Raw genomic sequence first — 24,588 nt, forward strand, 5'->3', positions numbered from 1 at the left:
TAACTGCTGAGGAACTCCTAACAACCGGAGGTGAGAACATCCAAGACCATTTTTCCTAACCTGTAGTGTCCCCCCTCAACAGGGCTTCCTATAAACACTCTTTCCTTCCATTTAAAAAGTTGATTCTAAAAAGTCTCCGGAGCTGTGTTTACATTATTAGAACTCTGATACTATCAAATCTTCCCAAATAGCAGCAGTTTTCTCACCTAAGAAACTCTTTAGGTTTCATTAACATCACTAAGTGCCTAAGGTGTTCTGTACTGCTAGACAGTACAGAACTACCATTCATTCAATAAGCAGTACAGACAACCATTCATTCAGTAAACACCTGAGGATGATAAGATACTTCTGTAGTCCCTCTGCCTGGCATGGGAAGACTGGAAAAGACAGAGCCATTAGCAATGTATCACTGTCTTTATGGATTCCATATCTAGTCTTCTCTGAAATCATCATATGTGACCTTTTAATGCTTTATGTAGTTTTATTTGCTTTGCTTTTGAATGTGCATCATTTTAAATTAGACTTTTTGTGGCTGAATGCAAAGGTTTTCCTAGGATTTGTTGAGTTTTCTTGTTGACCATCAAATCAACAAGCAAAGAAATGTGATTTTAAGGAAAGTACTTTGAGATTTCACTGAAATTTGAGATTCATTTATACAAATTTAACTTCACAATGAGTTGTCCTATGTATATTATCTGTGAAAACATTTGGAACGACCTGAAGAATTTTCTTGCCTTTTGACTGGGCTTAGCCTTCTCTGGGAAGAAGCCACAGCCTTGGATTCTTCATTTATGATGCTAGATAGGCTGGATACAAGGGTCACCCAGAAGTCCTCTTGCCAAGTTTCCTGGTTTAGAACTTATTTGAAAAAAGTGATTCCCATTTTTGGAAATAATTCACAATCATGCTGTATTTTTTATTTTTGCAAATGTCAAAAATCACAGAATTGAGAAGGAAGAATACATTTGAAGCCTGCTTGATTGTTGAGAAAATTAAAGTTCAGGTAATTGTAGAACCAGAACCATCTCCTGGGCCCAGAACTAAAAAACTTGCCACAGCTTTAATGGAAAGGGGTACATGTGCCCCTTCAAATCACTATGTTTGTATCCTTTCGGTAAATATCTACAAGTGCAATATCTATCTGGGTAAATATCTAGTAGTCATAGGGTAACTCTATTTTCAACTTTTTGAGGAACCTCCATGCTGTTTTCTAGAGTGGCTGTACCAGCTTGCATTCCCACCAATGGTGTGGGAGGGTTCCCCTTTCTCTACATCCTTGCCAACATCTGTTGTTTCTTGACTTGTTAATTTTAGCCATCCTCACCAGAGTGAAGTGGTATCTCACTGTGGTCTTGTTTGTATTTCCCTGATGCTGAGCAATGTGGAGCATGTGTGATGTGTCTGCTACCATTTGTATGTCTCCTTTGGAGAAATGTCTGTTCATGTCTTCTGTCCATTTCTTGACTGGGTTTTTGTTGTTTGGGTATTGAGTTTGTTAAGTTCTTTATAGATTTTAAATACTAGCCCTTTATCTGATAAGGCATTTGCAAATATATTCTCCTGTTTGATAGGTTACCTTTTAGTTTAGTTTTTTTGTGTTTTGTTTTGTTTTTTTTTGTTTGTTTGTTTTGTTTTTTACTATTTCTTTTGCTGTGCAAAAGCTTTTTATCTTGATGAAGTCCCAATAGTTCATTTTTGCCTTTTTGTTTCCCTTGTCTCTGGAGACATGTCCAGCAAAAAGTTGCTATGATCAAGGTCAAAGAAATTGCTGCCTGTGTTCTCCTCTAGGATTTTGATGGATTCCTGTCTTACATTTAGGTCTTGAATCCATTTGTGTATGGTATAGGAAAATGGTCCAATTTCATTCTTCTGCGTATGGCTGTCCAGTTTTTCCAACACCATTTGTTAAGGACAATCTCTTCAACAAAGAAAGTTTTAAGTCAAGGCCTCACTAATTCCTAGAGTATTAGTAATGCATCTCAGTTTTCAAAACTAACTTATATTTTAAAAGCTTAAACTTAACTAAAAGATTTATAGTGAAAATAAACTAAAATGAACAAACATGAGAAATGTTCCTCTTTGAATTAGGGATCTAAGACCTTGAATTTCCCCCAAAAAAGCACATCTTCCCAATGTATTCATGGTGATGTGGATCCATTTAATTTATTAAAACTACTTTAAATCAGATAACATCACTCTGAAGTATACTACCAAAATGTTGACCGAGAAAAGCTGAAAATAGTTTTAGTTTACTCAGTATTACATGCTAGAAGAACGTTTGCATGGGAAAATACTGAAGAGATAATTTTTAAATAAGATTTCACAAACTTATGGTGCAAAATGGGTCCCACAGCTTCTTCCTCTAGAGTAATAATTACTTTTCACTGCTTGTTGGTGGCTTGTGAAAATTTGATTGTAATAATTCAAATGCTCCTACAAAACTATCCACTCATGCTGTTCTGATTACCACAGCCAGCCCCGTAACACCAACTCACAAACTACCCCTCCAGGCCTCTGTATGTAAGTGGACTGGGCTGACACCCCCATGCCTTGCATCATCTGGCTGCTGGATTCCCCATTGCTGGCCCCAGTTGTGGAATTCAGGAAAAGGTCAACATATCTGTGTTGCATGTTGGCCCAGTCTTTGGATATAGCTGCTACACACAGCTTCTTTGGGAGTGGCAAACTCAACATCAGCTTTACCTGTCATTCTTCCAACAAGGCTAATCTCAATATAGACCCTCACAGGGTTGAATGGAGAGAAGAAGTTGCAAATGTTGTTCTCTGTGGCTTTTTATGGCAGCCCTCTCATGTGGACACAGTGTGCAGTAGTACTCTGTACAGAGAAGCCGCTGTCTCCATTATCTGTCGTCATACATGTCCAAGAGATAGTAACTGAGGTCTTTTCCAAATAGATGGGTGGTGAAGCCATAGCCATCACTGCACTAGAAGCACCATACCTCATCCTCTCTAGGCCCATTTGTATGGCAGTGCCAGTATACCTCCTGGCTGTGCCAGAGTGATCATAAAGCCCAGCAGCTGTACAGACATGAACTTCAGAGGGTGATCTGAGAATGACTTAACTCCTTCCTGACTGCTCTTGAATTCTTCAATATACCTATGCCCTTTTCTCTCCTTCTGCTTCCCTAGGGTCTTCTGACATAATTCCTATGAGGCAAACTGCACAAAGGCTTCCCCTGTAATCTTGTCCATGGGGTCCACAGGCAATGTGATCCTCTTTGGCACAATTTCCAGCCCCAAGAAAGACTGAAGAATTTCTTCCTTGGTGCATCCAGTTAGGAGTCCTTGAAGTCACACAAAGCCAACATTGGCTATGTAGGCACTGTTTCGACCTCTGTGCTTCAACACCCAATCCATCTTCGTTCTGTGGGACTTGAACGCCTCTGTGTACTGGTATCCCATGCTTTCCTGGTCTTTTTTAAGGGCCATTTTTACATCACCTTCCCATTCGAGTTCAACAAAAGCCTTACCACTCTGCCTGGCTTCTCTCGTGCCAGTGAAATGAATGCCTGCAGCCTCATCATGAATTGTGTAGTCAGAAAGGAAATTCTGCATATCCTTAATAGAGCAGGACCAGGGCATACCATGGAGCTTGACCACAAAACCTATACCTCCCTTGGGACCCAGCGTCATCGACACTTGAGAGGACAGACGTCAAACAAGCTGGGGTGCAGCTTTTTGTGGCTTAAGGAACAACCCAGGGAATAGGGGAGAGAGATGTGTACAGTTGGAAACACTCCTAGTAGGTAATGAGTTGTACACTGAGGGGAGAAGGACTGATTTCTATTTTCATCAAACAAGCACAGTTTATAGCCAAAGGAGCCCCAATTCCATCTGACACTTAAAAACAGTGGGTTCTGGGGAGAATCCAGGTGCATCTCTTTTTGTTATTAACCTCCAGCTCCAAGTCTCAAAGCTCCCACTCTTCTTCACATCCAGCACCTTCATTGTCCCTCTAAGTACCTTCTTCTCCAGAAAGACATGGAGCAGTCCAAGATAATTTAATTGACTTGAAGGGGAAGTTTTCCCACACGGATAAATGTTTAAACCAATGTTTGCATGCCATTTTTTTCAACTTCCATCAAATTCAGTTTGTAATCTCAACTTTAAATTGATCCTACTGCTATTCAAAATGTCTTTATGGAAGAAGTGGACTAAAGTACCAGGCTGATATGGGGGAAAAATAATTTTATCTCTAATGGAGAATTTGCAGCATCTTCTTCCAACATCTTTCATCCTGTCTTCGTAGCCTGAATCATTCATCTCACAAATATGTTGAGTACCTAACTTTTGCTGCCTGGAAATTTATGCTTTTCTTAACATATAAAGATGACGGACAGTCATTAGTCTATCACCAAGATCTAAAATTTATGTTCTTCTAGCCTCCATGGTAAGCTTACTTAATGTTGTTTTCAAGATGCCAGTTTGAGGCCATGGAAAAGAAAAAAGAGAGATCCATACAACCCGATCTGACCCTTGACTCATCATGATCCAACCAATGAGTTTTTGTGCAAAAAACACAACCCTTTTATGCAGTGCCTTTAACTGTGGTTTATCGGTAGAGATTAAATTATGGAACCACTAGCTGCATTACCAAATTTAGTCAAAGCATTTGCAATGAACTTTCTTTCTGATTCAGCAGTACTGAATTTTAGTTTGTTTTTCCCAATTAAACAAAATGTCTCAACCATGACTAGAAAAGGAGGGAGGGGGGAATCAACCATTGAACCTTGCCAATTTCTGGACAAACCTCATCTTTTCAGATTATATACTGTATGTGTGTATGTATGTATGTGTGTGTGTGTGTGTGTGTGTGTGTGTATTCTGTATAAGTAGTATGTGTATATATTGATGCCTGAGGACTTGGAGGAGGCAATGACTGAAAAGAAAGCATTGATTTCAGGAGTGGTCAACAGTGCTCTCCCTGCTTATCCTGTATTGAGGTCCAGTTCCTGGCACTTCCCTCAACTATCACAAATTCTGATGTCTCAGGTTCTGACTTTACTTCAGAACTTTTACATTTCTTGTGTTGAAAATCTCTTTCCCTTACCCATCTTCCTTCAATCTGGTTCTACTTCCTATGTTGCAGCTTGACAGTCAAGACAACAGGTAGAATAAATAAAGAGTTACACTTTTGCAGCTCTACTGCTTAACTGGGGTTTGCAGAAGCCGGGTTGGTGGGGTGTTCTCTAGACATCACTCACAACACAGGATTGTCTCTCCGTGAGTGGTCATTGCGAAGGTTGGCTCTGCCTAAAATTAGCCAAAAGGTTTATGGAGTTTCAATGTGGCTTATTTATTTTTTTTTTATTGAAGTAAAATTCATATTCATAAAATTCGCTATCTAATCTGAAAGTGTGCAATTCAGTGGCTTTTAGCACATTCACAATATGGTGCAACCATCACCACTGTCTAGTTCCAGAATATTTTCATCACTTATAAGGAAATTCCAAGCCCCTTTAAGCTGGAACCCCCTTCACCAGCCCCTGGCAACTACTAATCACCTTTCCGTCTTTATGGACTTGTCTATTCTAGATATTTCACACAAATGCAGTTATATAAAATGTAGCCTTTTGTCTGGCTTCTTTCACTTGCCATAATGTTTTCAAGGTGAATTCATATTGTAACATTTAGTGGTACTTCATTCCTCTTCTTGGCTGTATTATATGGATATACCATATTTATCCATTCATTAGTTGATGGACATTTGGAGTGTTTAGATCTTTTGAGTACTGTGGTGCTGCTGTGAACATTCATGTACCAATTTTTTTTTTAACATAAGGTAGATTTTTTAAAAAGATTTTTAAAATTTATTTATTTGACAGAGAGAGATCACAAGTAGGCAGAGAGGCAGGCAGAGAGAGAGAGGAAGGAAGCAGGCAGTGGGGCTTGATTCCAGGACCCTGGGATCACGACCTGAGCCGAAGGCAGAGCCTTTAACCCACTGAGCCACCCAGGCGCCCCGTCATGTACCAATTTTTGTTTGAACATCTGTTTTCATTTCTTTTGTGTCTATACCTAGGAGTAGAATTGCCATGTCATATGGTAGTTCTATGTTGAACTCTGAGGAACCTCCATACTATTAACAACAGCAGGTGTACAGTTTTACATTCCTACCAGCAGTGTGTGAGGATTTCATTTTCTCTGGATGCTTACCAAAACTTTGTTAATTTCCAGTGTTTTTTATTATAGCTATCCTAGTGGATGTAAAGTGTATTTTATTGTGCTTTTGACTTGCATTTCTTTATGATTAACAATGTTCATTTTTTTCATGTGCTTATTGACCATGTGTTATCTTCTTTGGAGAAATGTCTATTCAAGTCCTTCTGCCCATTTAAATTTTTATTTTTTTAAAGATTTTATTTATTTATTTGACACAGAGAGAGTGAGCATGCACAGCAGGGGGAGTAGCGGAGGGAGAGGGAAGAAGCAGACTCCCTACTGAGGAGGGAGCCCGAAACGGGGTTCTGTCCTAGGACCATGGGATCACGACCTGAGCTGAAGGCAGGTGCTGAACTGACTGAGTCACCCAGGCACCCCATCTTTTTACCCATTTATAACTCAAATTTGTGAAAGTTCTTTATATATTCCAGATACTAGACCCTTATCAGATATATGATTTGCAAACACTTTCTCCCTTTCTGTGGGTTCTCTTTTTACTTTCTGACAGTGTCCTTTGATACTTGTGTATGAGTTTTACAGAGCTGGCCCCATGTGAAATTTGAAGGAGTATCTTTAGTCAGTCAGTGTCTCTCTCCTGCCTCTTTTTTTTATTTTGATTTTTTTAAATTTTATTTTTTAAATTTCTTTTCAGTGTACCAGAATTCATTGTTTATGTACCACACCCAGTGTTCCATGCAATATGTGCCCTCCATAACACCCACCACTAGGCTCACCCAACCTCCCACCCCCTACCCCTTCAAAACCCTCAGATTGTTTTTCAGAGTCCATAGTCTCTCATGGTTCATCTCCCCCTCCAATTTCCCCCAACTCCCTTCTCCTCTCCATCTCCCCATGTCCCCTCTTTCACTTTTCTTCACTCACTTCCAGTTTCTTCATTTCTCTTATACTATACTCTCCAAAGACCAGGAGAAACAAAACAAAACAAAACAAAACAAAAAAAACCCCTTTCTGATAAATTCATTCACACTGGCGTGTAAATGACTAATAAGGCCTAATGACTTACTCTCCCACCAAAGGTGTTAGCATGTCAGTAACTGAAAAGAAAGAAAAGGAATTCATGAAATATCGGACATTGATGAACATAGTAGGCTGAGATCATGGGACACCTTTCTGTTGCTCCTGAAATTACACTAAGTTAACACCTCCAGTTCTATTTAAAATAAGGATTATAATCACAGATCTGAGGTTTCACAAAACCAATCATGTCCTCTGTAAAACTCTGAACTAAGCCTGTGGGGCTTCTAAGTGGGCAGCCACTCTGCCAAGCACATTAGTAATTAAGCCTCAACGTTGTTCTGTTCTTAAACAGTAGTTCAGATGCTTTTAGAAAATAGACACTCTCCTTGAGTCTTACCTATTGAACCCCTAACGTCACCTCGGAGCTCTCATCCTTCTATATCTTCAGAGCACCATGAACTGCATTGAACATGGTTGCATTTTCTTATTCCTGAACCATATTGTCCTGGGGCTGAAATGAATCTATAGCTTCTTAGCCTTCCATGCCTGCTTGGGCACCCATTGAGTCTTCTCCATCATTCCCTGGACATTCTTCATTTCAGTATCACAGAGGCTGTTGACAGCTCTAATGATTATGCTACAGAGAAAACCAAATTACCCTAATCAGCCTGCTCTGAGGCTGGCAGGTATGTGGTGCTGTCACAGCAAGTTGGTGATATAAATCTGCCATGAATAGAGCTTTCTTCCAGCTGCTCTGACAGGGCCACCTGCCGTCTGTGCCCCACTTCCTGCCAGGAAGCTCTATGACCTTCAGTGGCCAATGCCAAGTGATTAGAAAGCTGGTAGCATTTGTGCCAGGACCTTTGTCTCTGTGGGTTTTCTTTGCTGTGACAGAGAATCAGGAAGTCCCAGAAAAGAACTACAGAGAATTTTTCTCCTTATCCAAAGATACAGGGTAAAGATTCTGTCTATACAAAGGTGATGAGAAGTAGCTCAGGGCAAACCTTTCCTTTCTCAGGCTTGTGCAAGTAAGATTTGGCTAACAAATCTCTCAAAATACCAAGCACCTTTGAGCTGCTTATGAGAAAAGAGACAGGGGAATTTAATAAGATAAATCTAAAAGTTAAAAACCAGACCAGCTTAAGAGACTATGGACTCTGAAAAACAACCTGAGGGTTTTGAAGGGGCAGGGGTGGGAGGTTGGGGGAACCAGGTGGTGGGTAATAGGGAGGACACGTATTGCATGGAGCACTGGGTGTTGTGCAAAAACAATGAATACTGTTATGCTGAAAAAATAAATTAATTAATTAAAAAAAAACAAACACCAGACCAGCTTAACAATGAGTAATTGAAAAGTGAAATTTTTAAAAATACCATTCCAAAAATATGAAGGCACAGGAATAAGTCTGATAAAAGATGTGTAAGATCTGTAAAAACAAAAACAAAAACAAAACCTGAATAAAAGTAAAACCAGAGAAAGATTAAGGAAGATCAAAATAAGTGAAGACATACATCTTATTCATGAATCAGATGATTCAGCATTGTAAAGATGTCAGTTCTCTGTAAAATGATCTATAGACTCAAAACAATCCTAAACAAAATTACAAGAGACATCTTTGTAGAAATTAATGAGTTGATTCGAAAATTTGTATGAAAGTGCAAAGGACCTAGAATAACCAAAGCAAATTTGAAAAAAGAAGAAAGTTGGAGGGCTAATGCTACCTGATTTCAAGACTTAGAAAGCTACGGTATGAAGATAGTGTGGCAATGGTATAAAGATAGATCAGTAGAACAGAGTAGAGAGTCTAGAAACAGATCTACTCACATATGGACAGCTGACTTTCAACAAAATCACAAAGACAATTCAATGGAGAAAGTAAAGTTTTTTCAACAAAACCTGCTGGAATAATTGTATATCCAGATGCAGAAATATGAATCTTGATCCACAGTTTGTACAATATGCGCAAGTTAACTCAAATGGATCATAGCCTTAAAGTTTAAAGTTTAAACCTACAAGAGTACAAAAGTTCTAGAAGAAAACACGGGAGAAAAATATTTGTGACCTTGGGTTAGACAAAGATTTTGATCAATAAAAGAAAATACTGCCAAGTTAAACTTCATAAAAATTATAACCTATGCTCTTTAAAGATATCATTAACAAAATGATCAGACTAGATACAAACTGGGAGAAAATGTTTAAAATATGTTTCTCCTAAAGGATTTGCATCAAAAACATGTAAAGAACACTCAGACTCAATAATAAGAAATAAACAATCACAAAAATGCGTTAAAGATTTGAATAAAGTCTAAATCCTTTAGAAAGAAGACCATAACCACAATCAGTGTCAAGAGAGAACACGCCCACACTCAGCCCTTTAGTAGGATTGTCTAGAACAGCTGTGGCAGGAATAGTAACAAACAGCTCTGATTTGGGAAGAGTTTCCACCCAATCCATTGTTTCACCTAAAGGTTCTCAACCTTTCCAAAGAAGATACAAAGATAGAAATAAACATGGAAAAATGTTCAACATCCTTAGTTGTTAGGGAATGTAAATTAAAACTATAGTTAAATATCACTGCATACTTATAAGAATAGCTAAAATTAATAAGACTGACCATATGAAATGTTGATGAGAATGTAGGAGAACAGAAACTGTCACAAACTGTTCATTGGAATGTAATTTGGTACAACCATTCTAGAAAACACTTTGGCAGTTTCTTAAAAAGCTAAAATACTGAGAGATATTTTCACACCCTTATTCACAGAACTATTTACAGTAGCCAAAAGTGGAAGCAATTCAGATATCCATGGGCAGATGGACAGATAAACTAAGTGTGGTCTATACACACAATGGAATATTAGTGAGCCATAAAAAGGAAGAGAATCCTGTCACATGCTATAATATAAAAGAAACTTGAGAATTTGTGGTTAGTGAGATAAATCAGTCACAAAAAGACAAATTCTGAATGATTTTGGTTATATAGAATAATCAAGTTCATAGATACAGAAAGTGCAATAGTGGTTACCAGAGATTGGGGGAGTGGGGAAAGGGAGTTGTCTAGTGGATATAAAATTTGAGATTTACAAGATGAGGTTTTGGAGATCTGTTTCATAATATGTGAATATACTTAATACTGCTGAACTTTGCATTTAAAAGTGGTTAGATTTTAAGTTGTGTGAATTTTTTTTTTTAAGATTTTATTTATTTCTTTGAGACAGAGACATCGAGAGAGAGCATGAGAGGGGAGAAGGTCAGAGGGAGAAGCAGACTCCCCTTGGAGCTGGGATCCTGATGTGGGACTTGATCCCAGGACTCCAGGATCATGACCTGAGCCAAAGGCAGCTGTCTAACCAACTGAGCCACCCAGGCACCCTAAGTTGTATAAAATTTAATGGTAACTTTTATGTTTTCAACCATAAAAATGAAGAAAAAGTTAAACATACTATATGATATAGTCATTCCACTCCTAGGTATTTACTTACGAGAAATGAAAGCACTTATTCATACAAAAACTTACACAAAAATGTTCATAGAAGCCTTGTTCATCCAGAAGCCAGAAACAACCCAAATATCTATGAACAAATGGATGGAGACACAAATTGTGCTATTATGTAACTGTTTCTGGACTCTTGGTTCTGTTCCGTTGGTTTATACATCGGTTCTTATGCTCGTACCACACTGTCTTGATTATTGTAGCTTTGTAATAAACTTTAACATTGGGAAATACCAATCCTCCAACCTTGTTCTTTTTCAAGATCATTACCTATTCTGGGATTGCATTAAATCTATATATCAATATATCACTAACAATAGAAATCCAAAAGTCTCTCCCAGAAACCTTTATAAATATTAAATTACCCGTTCATATTTGATGATTTTACTAATACAAGCCATTTTCTTTTTACTTTGTTCCTAAATCTAGGTAATCCCTTTTATGAACTTAAAGAACTTTACTAAGTAGAATTACATGTTTTTCACTTGGTATTATTTATCTTTATTACTTTCATATTTCATCAAAAACCTAGTCTTTCAGGGGCACCTGGGCACCTGAGTGGCTCAGTAAGTTAAGTGTATAGTTCTTGATTTCAGCTTAGGCTGTATCTTATGGCTCCTGAGAGCCAGCCCTGAATTTGGGCTCCGTGGTCAATGGGGCGTCTGCTTGAGTTTCTCTCCCTCTGCCCCTCCCCCCATACATACGCTTGCACTCTCTCTCTCTCTTTCAAGTACATAAATCTTAAAACAAAACAAAACAAAACAAAACCTAGACTTTCACTTTTAGTTTCTCTGGGTTTCCTTTAGAATCTGTCACAATAGGTCCAAAAAGAAGATAGTAATATATGGCTCTGAAGCCTGCTACCAGCGTTTCTTCTTTGTTGCTGTGTGGCCTTCATTTGAGACCCTTGAAGATAAGGATACTGTGGGTTGAGCTATAGCAAATTCAGCTCAGATCCTGTTATGTTACAAAAGAACATCCCAAGAATGCCAAATCTGTGTGTGCTAATCCTGAGCTTGCACAGGCTTGCTTTCCCTTCCTGGAAAAGCCTCTTGATGAATTTGGACCTTGAAAGTCATTGGGCTGCAAAAAGGAATGGTGACACAAGGAGACAAGGACACACGGAGATACTTTCTTAATAAAGCATTGACCTTCCCTCACCCATAAGGCCTCAGTGTCCTCACTGTCAGTCCTGTGTCAACAAAGAACCCAGGACAAAGCAGTGTGCCTGACCAGGGGGTTGGAGTGGCTGAAAAGCAAGACCACGGGAGAAGACTGAAGGAAGTTTCAAGGACAGAAAATTAGTCCCATGAAGCATGTCTACTCCTGGCCTCTGATATTCCAACCCAAGCTAAGAAGCAACTGTGTAGAAATGAGAGGGCTTGTTGTTAGTTAGAGGTCATCAATAACAGAAGATTTAAGAATGTTAATGTGCAAGGAGTGATGATGAAGTCCAAAATATTTAAAAAGAGGACCATTACTTAGTCTCAAGAAAGAACACACCCACACTCAGTCCTTGAGTACCATTGTCTAGAACAGCTGTAACAGGAACAGTAACAACAAGTAATTCTAACTTGGGGAGAGATTCCACCCAATCCATTTTTTCACCTAAAGGTCTTCAACCTTCCCACCCTAGAATCTCACTATCATGCACTCATTTTTACTGTCAGCCTTAAGGAAGGGAACTGTAGCTCAGGACATGGCTGACAGCTTCACTTGGAGAAGTCTTACTCAGAGCCCTCTGAAGTATGTGGTCTTTGCTCTCCCTGAAGTGGCTTGCCTGCTGGGCTTCTGTGGTCCAAAAACAGTGGCATCTGCTAACCCTATAGTCACCTAAAAGGGCATGTTGTCTCTACTCTGGGCCAGTTTCTGTGCCTATCCTACTACCCAGTTACATCCCCCTTTTTAAGACCTCCATTTCCTCAGTCAGAATGTTGGCCTAAGTTGGCTGCTAAGTTCTTTGCGCATTGTATGTTCCATGACATTTGGAATGTACTCAGCTTGGGATCTAATGCCAACTATTGCCCTTACCAGAGCTTTCTCCACTTTAGGTGCCCAAACCAGAGACCTTGAAGCCATCCTTGCTTTTCCTCTCTCACACACACCCTTTTTCTAATCCAGCTGCTGATGCTGGCAGTTCCACCTTTAAAATGTAACCCACATCTAAACACTTCTGACCACCTTCATCCTCCTACCTTCATCTCTTACCTGCAATATTACACCAGCCTCGCCATTGGTCTTTCTACTCCTGCTCCCTTTGGACAATTCTTAACTTTGCAGCCAGAGTGATCCCATTACAGTGTGAGTCAGATCACATTACCTCTCCACTTAAAACCCACTAAGTCCCCCTTATTTAACTCAGAGTAGAAGCCAAACATCTTCCAGAGCTTTTAAGACTCCTGCCTCAGGGCCTCTGCACTTTCTGTTCTCCTTGCTTCTACAATTTATGCCAAATGTCCACATAACTCACTCCTTCACCTTCCTTGAGAATTTGTTCAACGATCACCTTCTCATTGGGTCTATGATGGCAACCCAACTTAAAATGGCAATGCCCCCTATGTGCCCTGTCCCTCGGCCCTGCTGTGCATCCTCCACAGTACTTCTGTCATGCCGTGTGTTGCATTTGTTTTCTCCCTACCTCAGTTAGAATGTTTGATAAATGAGAACAGGGATTTTTGTTTGTTTCTTTGCTGCTGCATCCCCAATGCTTAGACCATAATCTGACACTTGGAAGGTTCTGAGAACTATTTAACTGGATTAATGAAATGAGGAACAGCAAGTTCTTTCTTGCATGGAAGTACGGAGGTAGAGTAGTATATATTTTCCTTCTCTCATTCCTCAGTCTCATTCCCTTATCTCAGCTTACATTTGCCGCTCATTTCTTAAACATGATATTTCTTGGAAGTAGCATGAGGAGGGACCACATTCCAATGGCGGTCTGCAGGGCTAGTCCTTGGACGAGAAGTATACCTCATATTACATAACACTGCATTTCTCTACAGACAAATCCACTCCAGCTTCTGTGTCTTGAGCTTCTTTGTATGGCTGGCATTCCTAGCTCATGTTAGAACTTGCCTGTTTGAGAAGCCAGAATTGAGATTTGGGAATCAATATTTTGAAAGTCCATAACAAATACCCAAATAAATCCATCCCAAACTGAGCTTCCAATCCTCTTTAGTTTTGAACTTTGAATCTAAAATGTCTTTTAAACTTCGAAGTGGAGAGGTTCAATAGGCAGATACATGTGCCAAAATCTGTGAGGAAAGAAAAAAAATGGTTTGTTAAAAGAGTAATGGTGGGGCGCCTGGGTGGCTCAGTGAGTTAAAGCCTCTGCCTTCCGCTCAGGTCATGATCCCAGGGTGCTGAGATCGAGCCCCACATCGGGCTCTCTGCTCAGCAGGGAGCCTGCTTCCCTTCCTCTCTCTCTGCCTGCCTCTCTGCCTACTTGTAATCTCTCTCTCTGTCAAATAAATAAATAAAATCTTAAAAAAAAAAAGAGTAATGGTGATGAGAGCCTATATGTAGAAACTTGAGGTTGAATCAGATGTAAAAAGTATCTCTCAATTACTCCCTCTCTCCCTCACTCACTCTTTCATTCATTTATTTATTCAATACCCATGTGACACAGTTTCTTCATGGAATAACCTTCAAACACACATAGCACCAAAACTAAACTTAAAAATGATTTTTTTAAAAATTCAATTTAGTTAACATATAGTGTGTTACTAGTTTCAGAGGTAGAGTTCAGTGATTCATCAGTTGCATATAACACCCAGTGCTCATTCCATCAAGTGTCCTCTTCAATGCCCATCACCCAGTTCCCCCAACCTCCTCCCATCTGCCCTCTGGTAACCCTCAGTTTGTTTCCTATACTTAATAGTCCCTTATGGTTTCATTAGAGAAGAGGACCCAGAAGATCCATAAGCATCCCACCCCCCAGCTTCCCTCTCTTGCTCCTAGGGAGGGTACCACACACCAACTGTAAAGTGAGTTCTTCTTTCACATTGGAATTTCCTAGTGAAAAAGTCCCCACTTCATTATATGTTATTATAACGAAGAGAGACAGTGAACCAATAGTTGCAAGTAGCTCAGAATTCCTATGGAGATAAAAAGAGAGTTGTGCTCTAAAACAGAAGTTCCCAACACAATCTACATATTATCACCTGGGGCTATTTTTTAAACTATGGCTATCCATACCCATCCTAGATAATCAAATTTAATTGGTCCAGCATAGGCGTGGTAACAAGTGGTTTTTAGAAACTTCCCCAGTTTATTATGTGTAGCCAAAGTTAACAGTTTAACAAAGTAACCTAGTTTATTTGTTAGGCCACCAAAATGCAGTGATTTTTTTTTAAATACAATGACTTTAATTTGAGATTTAAATAATGATGAACAGATGAAGTGAGAAGTAGAAAGGTGTGAGAGAGCATCCCAGGCAATGGGTATAGCCATGAATACCATGCTAGAATGGATGATCTGGTTTTAGAAAGCCAAGAGCAGACTCTACAGCCATTTTAGCTGTTCTTTAACATGGAGAAATGATGCCCAAAAGAAGAACATTCCTGATTTCCCACAAAGCCATCTAGGAAATGACCTAAAGAATCTGGACTCTGGGAACAAAACTGAGGGTTACAGAAGGGAAGGGGGTGGAGGAATGGGGTAGTCAGGCGGTGGGAATCAGGAGGGCACATGTGGTGATGAGCGCTGGGTGTTATATGCAACTAATGAATCATAGAACACTGCATCAAAAACTAATGACAAATTACATGATGGCTAACTGAACTTAATAAAAAAATAAAAATAAATTAAGTACCTTCTATAATGCATGAAAAAAAAAAGAAGAAGAAAACAGAAAACACCGTCATATAGACCGAGCTGGCACTGCCGCATGTACCTAACAAAGGAATCGGTCTTTTCACTTCCCTCAGTACAGATTTAGTTCGCAATTTTTGCTCATGTATCTACTGTGTTTGGGATTAATACCTTAGGACCATACCTCAGGACCCCTCAAAAGGAATGCTAATGCACATAATTCCACCTTGACTTTAGGAGTTTTCAGAGACAAAACCCAAACCCTCTGGGGACAGGATACTGGAACTATCCTATAAAAAGGTGTTCTTCCTAAACAGTTAACCCTATTAGGTGAGGCAAGAGGTAGAAAATGTCACATTAACAAAGAAAATGCAGGATTTGAATTTCATATTTCTAAAAGGTACAGGAAAGAATGACCTTTATTGCACCTTTCCCCATCTTCTGAGGAGCAGGGGCCAGTAATCATTTTAACCCTCACAGGCTCTGAACAGAGTTTTGTTCATAGTATAATCATGTCTGGGGCACAGTTTGATTGGTGTGCAAATCTCCATTTCCCTTGTTCTAAACATTTTTTTGTTTATCTACAGCTTTTGTCCTTGTCTTCCAATTGCTAATGGCTTGGGAGAATTAATGGCCCAGGAGATAAACAAACAGGTTTTGTTTCTGAACATAAAGTCTTTATGGTCCTGCCAAAGATTTTTTTTTCTACACTATTTATTTCCCTCTTTCGTTAAGGACAAAAATGATGCTTGCAGGAAATATTTATCTTCTCGTATGCCTTATGCAAGTCATGAGGGAAGTAGAAATTAGAATGACCTTAAATCCTTGCACCATATTGTATCTTTACTTTAGCCATTATGGTATCAGGGGACAGGGGAGTGGGAGAGGAATGATGTTAAAATACCGTGAACTTGGGGTAGAAGTTTCCAACGTAAACATCTTTTGAATTTCTTCTTTACTCTGAAATGAATTATTTGAAACAAATCACTCTGTCATAACACGTTTTTTGTTTTACCAGGCCAAAGAGAAGAGATTTATTTTCAAACTGTAGCAGATATTTGGGATCATAAACAAACCTTGGTGGTTAGTGTCCCCAGAACATTTGATGCCACCTCTTTGAATTCATATAGTCAATAAAATATATATATTCAACTTATATTGGCAATATATTCTAAAGAAGCTCACTTTTGTATATGCCTTGGTATATACATATGCAGCTTCTAATCAGTTGCCTGGGGGGATGGATGGGATACTGAGGGAGCTGCTTTCACTAGAAAATATTTGCAAGGTAGCTTTGGAAGTAGTAGAAAGAGAAAGTACTTTTATTTTGTAAGTATTTGGTACTTGTTATGAAATAGCTACTGTGCTAGAGATTGGAGATATGGATAAAATACGATATGTGGCTTTGAAAGAGCTTTTATCTGAGCTGGGCCTTGGAGTATGTGTAGGAGCCAGCCAGAAGGAAGGAAGAAAGGGTATTCCAGGTTGGAGACGGGGGGTGGAAATAGCATGTTCAATGACACAGAAATGTGCAAGCTCTAGGAAGTTCCAAGAGGAAGGAGATCTTCAGAGTAATTGGAACACTTGATTCATTTGGAAAAAGATGGAGTCAAGTCCAAGATGATGAATCAGGAGGCAGCAGAGTATAGTGGTTGATGGCACAGAGTCTGGCCTGAGGTCAGCCCCTGGCCTCTTCACTGAGTAGCCTTAATGTCTTCACCTTTTTCCTTCATCTGCAAAATGAGAAGATAATAAGATCTCATGGGTGCTGAGAATAGTACCTGGTATGATTTGCCAAATTAAAGCAACAGTTTATTCTAAGATGATGAGGACTAATGCTAAAATGATGTCAGTGGTAAAGAAAGGAAAGGCCATTGCAATAGATGTTTCCCAGGTATATTTAAACGGCTTGTCAAATGATTGGATTGGGGTCAATCCTCTTCCAGAAGAGGAAGGGAAAAGGTCAAGAATGGCATTCGTGGTTTTAACTTGAGAAACCCTAGATGGTAGGGCCTGTGGTTGAGCTCAGAATATATAAGGTGGAGATCTATTTCTGCCATTCTGTGTTTAAGGCTCACATATAACAACTAGGTAGAGACCTCTGTTAGAAATTAGCAATAAGAGCTTATAGTTGGAGAAATAATAAAAATAATGAATTTGACAATTGTCATTATAGAATTGGTCACTGAAGTCAAAAAGGAAATTTAAAATGTGAATATGTAGAGTAGGTTTTCTCAACTTCGGTGCTATTAACATTTTTGGGGTGGCTGGTTCTTTGTAATGCAGGGGGCTATCTTATACATTCCAGGATGTTGAATAATATCCCTTACCTCCACCCACTAGATGTCAGTGGTTCTTTCTGCCTTCATCAACAACCAAAGATGTCTCCAGATATCACCAAAAGCCCTCCCCCGTCCCCAGGGTAGGGAAGGTGTTGGAGACTAGTCCCTTCTTGAGAACCTCCGGTGTAGAGTAATAACAGTGGAGGGGGAAACTTGGGCAAATTATGTTCAGTTTCTGAATACATTAATTGCAAATAATCATAGGAATAACACAGATGTTGTTGTAAGAGGCATTCTGAAGTAGCCAAATGCTGAGCAAATGGTACTTATTATGATTAGCCAAAGTTGAAAAATCCATGTGTGTTATATAGGTGAAATGGTGGGATTTTTTTTATTAACATAAAATGTATTATTATTTTCAGGGCTATAGGTCTGTGATTCATCAGCCTTACACAATTCAAAGTGCTCACCATAGCACATACCCTCCCCAATGTCCATCACCCAGCCACCTTCCCCTCTAGCAACTCTCAGTTTGTTTCCTAAGATTAAGAGTCTCTTGTGATTTGTCTCCCTCTCTGGTTTATCTTGTTTCACTTTTCCCTCCCTTCCCCTATGATCCTCTATCTTGTTTCTCAATTTCCTCATATTAGTGAGATTATAGGATAATTGTCTTCCTCTGATTGACTTATTTTGCTTAGCATAATACCCTCTAGTTTCATCCATGTCATTGCAAATGGCAATATTTCAGATTTTTGGTGGCTGCATAATATTCCATTGTGTATATATGCCACATCTTTTTTATCCATTCATCTGTTGATGGACATCTAGGCTCTTCCATAGTTTGGCTAAGAAATACTGGGATTTTTTTTTTTTTTTAAAGATTCATTTATTTGACAGATAGAGATCACAAGTAGGCAGAGAGGTAGGCAGAGAGAGAGAGAGGAGGAAGCAGGCTCCCCGCTAAGCAGAGAGCCCGATGTGGGGCTCGATCCCAGGACCCTGGGATCATGACCTGAGCTGAAGGCAGAGGCTTTAACCCGCTGAGCCACCCAGGTGCCCCATACTGGGATTTTTTGATAGACTTTCTTTTTGGGGGAGAGGTTTGGGTCATTATAAAGGATATTCATCCATCTTCACTAGTATTGTCAGTTCCTCCTCGCCTCACACACACCCATGTTCAATTTCAAATGGTAAAGCCAAGTCTCGAAATCCTAGACTGCTCTTACCCAGGGCTGAATTTAGCTGGATGAAGTATTTCAAGTCCCTCTTCTCAATTCTTTCTGCTCCTCCTCTATCCCCAGTAGGGGAAACTGATGTTAATGTCAGACAACATGTCCACGGCTGTTCATGAATCTGGTTGCCATAATTGCTGAACGTGAGATTTGGGATATCATATATCTTGGTATTACGAGGAAATATTTTTTTTAAAAGGCAAACAGAAACAAAGTCAGATCCTGGGGTCTGGTTTTCAACAGCAATAAATAATTCCCTGTATTCTCTTTCACACTAGGCCCTTTTCCAAATAAAGTTCTGCTATATCTCAGAGGAGGAGCCTGAGGACCAAATGGCTTCTGTAAATCAGGGAACTTGCAGTAGAGAATGGCATAATCTCTATCTAGGAACTGTTCCCCACAGCCTTTTGCCTTGGGGAATAATCATTAGTGAAGCTGTAACATTGCTCTTCTTATTTTAAATCCTTTCTCCTCTTGGATGTACCTTAAAGTTGTTGGTCTTTTTGTGTGTTTTTTGTTTGTCTCTTTATTTTTCTCTCCCCACTTCCCAACCAAACAATCTCAAGAAGCAAAGATATACTGCCTAGAACTGAGAGTCACTGTTCACTCAACCAACAAAATCTGGCCTCCAGCTAAGGTCGAAAGCAGCTGGCTGTGAGTGCCTCAACCTGTTGAACCTGCAAAGGCCCCACCTCCCACACCACTGGCCACTGCATGGAAAATTCCTGGGCACAGAAGGGTCAGCCTACGGACAAGGAATCAGCCAGCCATGCTTCTCTGGGCACAAGGACCTTGGCATCTGGCCAACCACTGTCATTAAAAGTGGGGGCTTTTATGTTAGTTTTTCTTAAGTTCATGTTTCGGGCAGCTTTTTATTATGATGTGATTTTTTTTTTTCCCCAAGGCCAGGCCTCCACCCTCCCATCTTTGGTGGAATGTGTTAATAATTTGCCCTAGGGAGATGAAAGCCTCTTTGATACAAGTAGAATAAACACATGGAACACTGTTCAAAGGTTTAATTTCCACAATAGGAGCCCAGTTTGGGGACTGAGAATTGGATGGAGAGAACGGTCTCATTTCTGAATCACTTTTCTCCTGCAGTGTCCCCCTTTGCCTCTGCAGCTCTTTCCTGACTTGTCCAGCTTAGGAGAATGCCAGCATGTGGTCTAGGACTCTTCAGACAGTGGCAGCCAACAAAGGCCATCACTAACTGTTGTGGTAAATCCCTACACAAGTCCTGAAATAGATTGTAAAGGCAATTTCCTTCTAGATGGGGTTACTTTGTGTGAGCCAAGGATCTTTCTGACTGCTTAACTAAGACTTGCTTCATGAAATCAAAACATATTAGAATGGAAAAGAAATCATTGAGTCCAGCATCTTCATTTTATAGATGAGGATGTGAATGCCCAGGAAGATTACATGACTTGTCTAGAATCACACAGGTTTTCCAAATCCCAGCATGAATTTTCCTCAAGACCTGCACTGTTATAATCCCATGGTTCCCAAGGACTGGCAGAAGTCAAAACAAACAAACAAACAAACAAAAACCCTTTTCAGGATTTCTCTAACTGCCTCTTTCTGTGCCCATCCCCATTTTGAGATGCTTCTGCCACCAAACCCTGGGCACCATCTCAGGACCCCATGAGCTCTCTAGAATCTCACTCAGTTGCATGATCTCAGTGGTCTGGCACGCTAGGGGTAGCTTACCCATGGTTCTCCAAAGCCTTCATCCTACACCCTCAAGGCCCTGTTTTCTGAAGCCAAATGAATTCCCAAAAAGCCATCCCAGCTCACAATGAGTCAATGTACTACCCATCTCAGACCCTAGGCAATTCATAGAAATTCCTCTCCATTCACAGAAATGCATTTAAACATCCCGAAGCCAGCCTGGAGAAGACTTGAACATGGCTGTGATTAGTATGTCTTGGTGACGTTTGTACTTGAGGCCCTTTCAAGTTTTGTTTTAATATTCATTCATTGGTAGGTTTGAGTACTTCAGAGGAGTTGGTTTGAAGGCAACTCATAGTCTGGTGGGGAGTCCCAGTTAAGGTGTCCAGAAGCCAAGGCCCACGAAATGCTATCAACTATGCTTGATCTTATATTATAAAGATACGTAACCTCCTTGGGCTGTGCCTTCCCAACTATAAAATGGGAATAAAACCTGCTCTAACCATTCTCAGGACTGATGTGAATCTAATTGGACAATAGATATTAAAGTAGTTCTTTAAGTAATTGGATGGAAAAGAGTCTTATTATATATGGTGGTGTATTTTTCATCTAATCATCTTGTGGATTCAAAAGCAATGGATAATAATCCTACTTAGGGTGCCTATTTCCTTAACGGCAGACTCCTACCTTAAGCTTCATTCCATGCAGCGTGAATTCATGTGTTTTTCTACATTGTTATGATGAATTTCCTATGTAAAGGTTTGCAAGTTGTTGTTGTTGTTGTGTTTTTTTCTGAGACACTCAAATATCCACTTTTCAGCCACTTTGATCCAAAGGTTATTCCATCATTTCTTTTCCAAAATTTGAAACATGACAGTAATCCTCTTTTCATCCAAATTTTGTAGCTTTGATCTTCATTAGCTTAACATTCAAAATATATAGATTTTTTTTTTTAATCATCAAAGTCATAAAATGTGTTTCAGCCCAGACACCTTGGGAGATTGAGTTTTCTTCTTCAGTTTCTCTGTCAGATTTTTCCTTTGTAGCAATTTCCCTGAGTGTCCTGAGGCACATTGCTCAGACATGTCCTCCTCCTCAACTGCTATCTTCCTTCTCCCTCTCCCTCAATGCTGTACACATAGTCCTTTCTGGAACACAGAGTTCTAGGATTATTTGAGAAAAATCCCACTTATTGACCAATAGTTTAATTCCTTATGGCTTCATTTCATCTCAAAAACGGCATTTAATTTGTATTTTCAAATTGATACACTTTTCAAAGTTGAAATGCCCCTAAGAAAAATTAGCAGTGCTTTTAATCCACCTGGAATTAGTAACATCTTGTCCTTTAATACTTTGCAGCCATGACAGTTTGAAACTTCTGCTTGAAACTTGTTACTGAAATCAGCTCCTTGACCATTTATGTTCAACAAAATAGTAATGCTTTTTATTCTATCCCCAATCATACCCTGGCTGCATGTGCTTTCAGAGTAAACTTCCTTCCTCATTTACCCCCATGGAGAAATGACCCATAACATGCTGCTCTTCAGAGCCTTGGAAACCTAGGTGCTGAGGTGCCAAATAGGCAGGGAGAACAAAAACAGTCACCAAAAGTGCACCAGAAAGAGAGATGGGTAGCTTCTTCTGACCCAACTGTGGAGTTACCTTTGAAGCACTGGGAAAACCAGTCATTTTTATGTGTGTACCACCTCTATCTAAGCTGTCTCGTACAAGCTGCTAAACAAAATGCTGCATTCTTTCTAAGTCCAACTTGGTGAACCTCAGGCTACCAATTAGTTTGTGAATAATTAGTGATATCCCACAGAAACAGAGAAATTCCACTGACCTCCAAAGATGCTGTGTGAATTCATTCTTGCTTTGTAGCTTGCTTAAAAGAGACAAAGCATTCTGTAAAATGTTAACAAGGTTCAGCCTGGGGGATTTACAACTGTTTACCCAGCACTGTTGCTCCCACTGCTAGTCTGTCTCCTAGCTTGCCCAAGTCCTGCCCTTGTCCCATCCTCCCCTGACCTGATACAATATGAGAATGTCAATACAATGACTCTAATAATGGTTCCTTTGTGTTTATATCATTGCTTTTCACCCAAAGATCCTTCAGCACATAAACTCACAAGGCCAGGAGCCCGTTGACATCTGCATCAGCCTGCCGTTCTTCTGGAACATGGAACATGTTCTTGTAAATTTGTATGGGACTGATGACAGAATACATTTTTCTGCATGTGGCATGGCAGGAGTTAAGTGATTAGTCTGAGACCAGAGAGGGAGAATTCATCCTGTTTCACAATCGGCTCTGTCTGTGGAGTTATCTTCAGAAGTCACCCTCTGTTAAGCGCCAGATAAATTCTGTTGATACTATTAATTGATAACTGGCTGGGACTTTCCACTATGAGAAAATGGCAAAACAATAAGCATTCCTTTGACTTGTACTTTTCTTCTGAATCACATTAACTCTGGTGGCAGCCCTTCGAGGCAGTCAAGTGCCTTCATTTGTTCAATATGAATTTATTAAATATCTGCTTCCTTTAGCGTCTGATAGATGGGAAAACAAAAGCACCTTCGTGCAAGAAACTGGGTGTCTCACTGGAAAGAGAAAAGATCCAAATGTGGAAATAATAGTTCCAAGTAGTACATAGTTAAATGCCAAAGCTAGTCGCTCACTTAATGGGTGTTGTGGGTCCCCAAGAGAGAAGATTGAATGGGAGCCAAAGGGGTCTGGGAAAATTCACAGAAGAGTGGACACATTTCTGGGATTTAATGAATGATTAAAATTTACACAGTGAACTGGGGAACATACCACATCTTTATAATAGCCTAAGCAAAATTTGGGTGAGGTGAAAAAGAAAAGACAGAGCCTAGTGGTGGGGGCCACCAGACTGCTGGCCTGTGGCCAGGAAACTTGTGATCTGGTCTCTCTCTCAAGTTGGTCAAGCCTGGTGCATTCCAGGGCTGGCCCATACTCTCCTCGGCGAGCACTGCCTACCAACCCAGGACCCTCTGAGGCTCTGGAGCATCTTCCATCCAAACCTAGCCTCTGCTTCATTGTCTTTCATGCCACCACAGAGGGCCCCAGGAGGCTCACAGACTTTGCACACAGAAACTGAGGCACAAAACCTCAGGGCATCCACTGCCTGAGTACTTTATGCTGCAGAATGGTTTAGTGGCAGCCGGAAAGTTAGTTTCTTTCAGGGATCCTAAGAAAGTGAAAGCCAGCTTTCTTTGCCATCAGTGCTCCCTCTACCTATTCAAATACCTCTTAAACAACCAGAGGAGTTTTTTGTTTTTGTGGTTTTTTTTTTTTTTTAATCTGACTCTTCTCTGGCCTCCAACCCCTGTTAGGATCAGGACTCTCCCATGTCCCCTGCATCCTCTAACTCTTCCACGTGAAACAGCAAATTCATGGGGCACCTGGGTGGCTCAGTGGGTTAAAGCCTCTGCCTTCAGCTCAGGTCATGATCCCAGGGTCCTGGGATCAAGCCCCGCATCAGGTTCTCTGCTCAGCGTGGAGCCTGCTTACCCCCCTCTCTCTCTGCCTGCCTCTCTGCCTACTTGTGATCTCTGTCAAATAAATAAACAAAATCTTTAAAACAAACAAACAAATTCATGGACTTACTGTTCTGGTAGAATGATTCTTTACTTCCCCATGGGAAAAACCAATAGTGTCCAAATCTTGGTTTCTTAAAGGAGACATGTAAGTTTTTTTTCCCTTGAAAATCTAATCTCAAGATAATAGCCTTAAAAACAGGTTCTATTCTGGACACCAAAAGCTGACTATTATCTGAGTTTTTGTAATTGGAAAAGTCTATTCTTTTTTAATCCAACTCCTCCCATTTCCCCACTCCCCCACTGAGACTCATGCACAAAGACACACCACTTTTGAGCATGCCTGGTTAAAAGGAGAAAATAAAGAAGTCCAAAAGCAAG

General features: G+C 40.0%; 1 pseudogene; it reads right to left on the reverse strand.

Annotated features, from left to right (window-relative positions):
* Nucleotides 1–2,441: 2,441 nt before the first annotated feature.
* On the reverse strand, nucleotides 2,442–3,654 carry LOC123938743 (annotated as a pseudogene).
* Between the last annotated feature and the right edge of the window lie 20,934 nt (nucleotides 3,655–24,588).

This window comes from Meles meles, chromosome 3 (assembly GCF_922984935.1).
Source record: "Meles meles chromosome 3, mMelMel3.1 paternal haplotype, whole genome shotgun sequence".
In the NCBI taxonomy this organism is placed as follows: Eukaryota; Metazoa; Chordata; class Mammalia; order Carnivora; family Mustelidae; genus Meles; species Meles meles.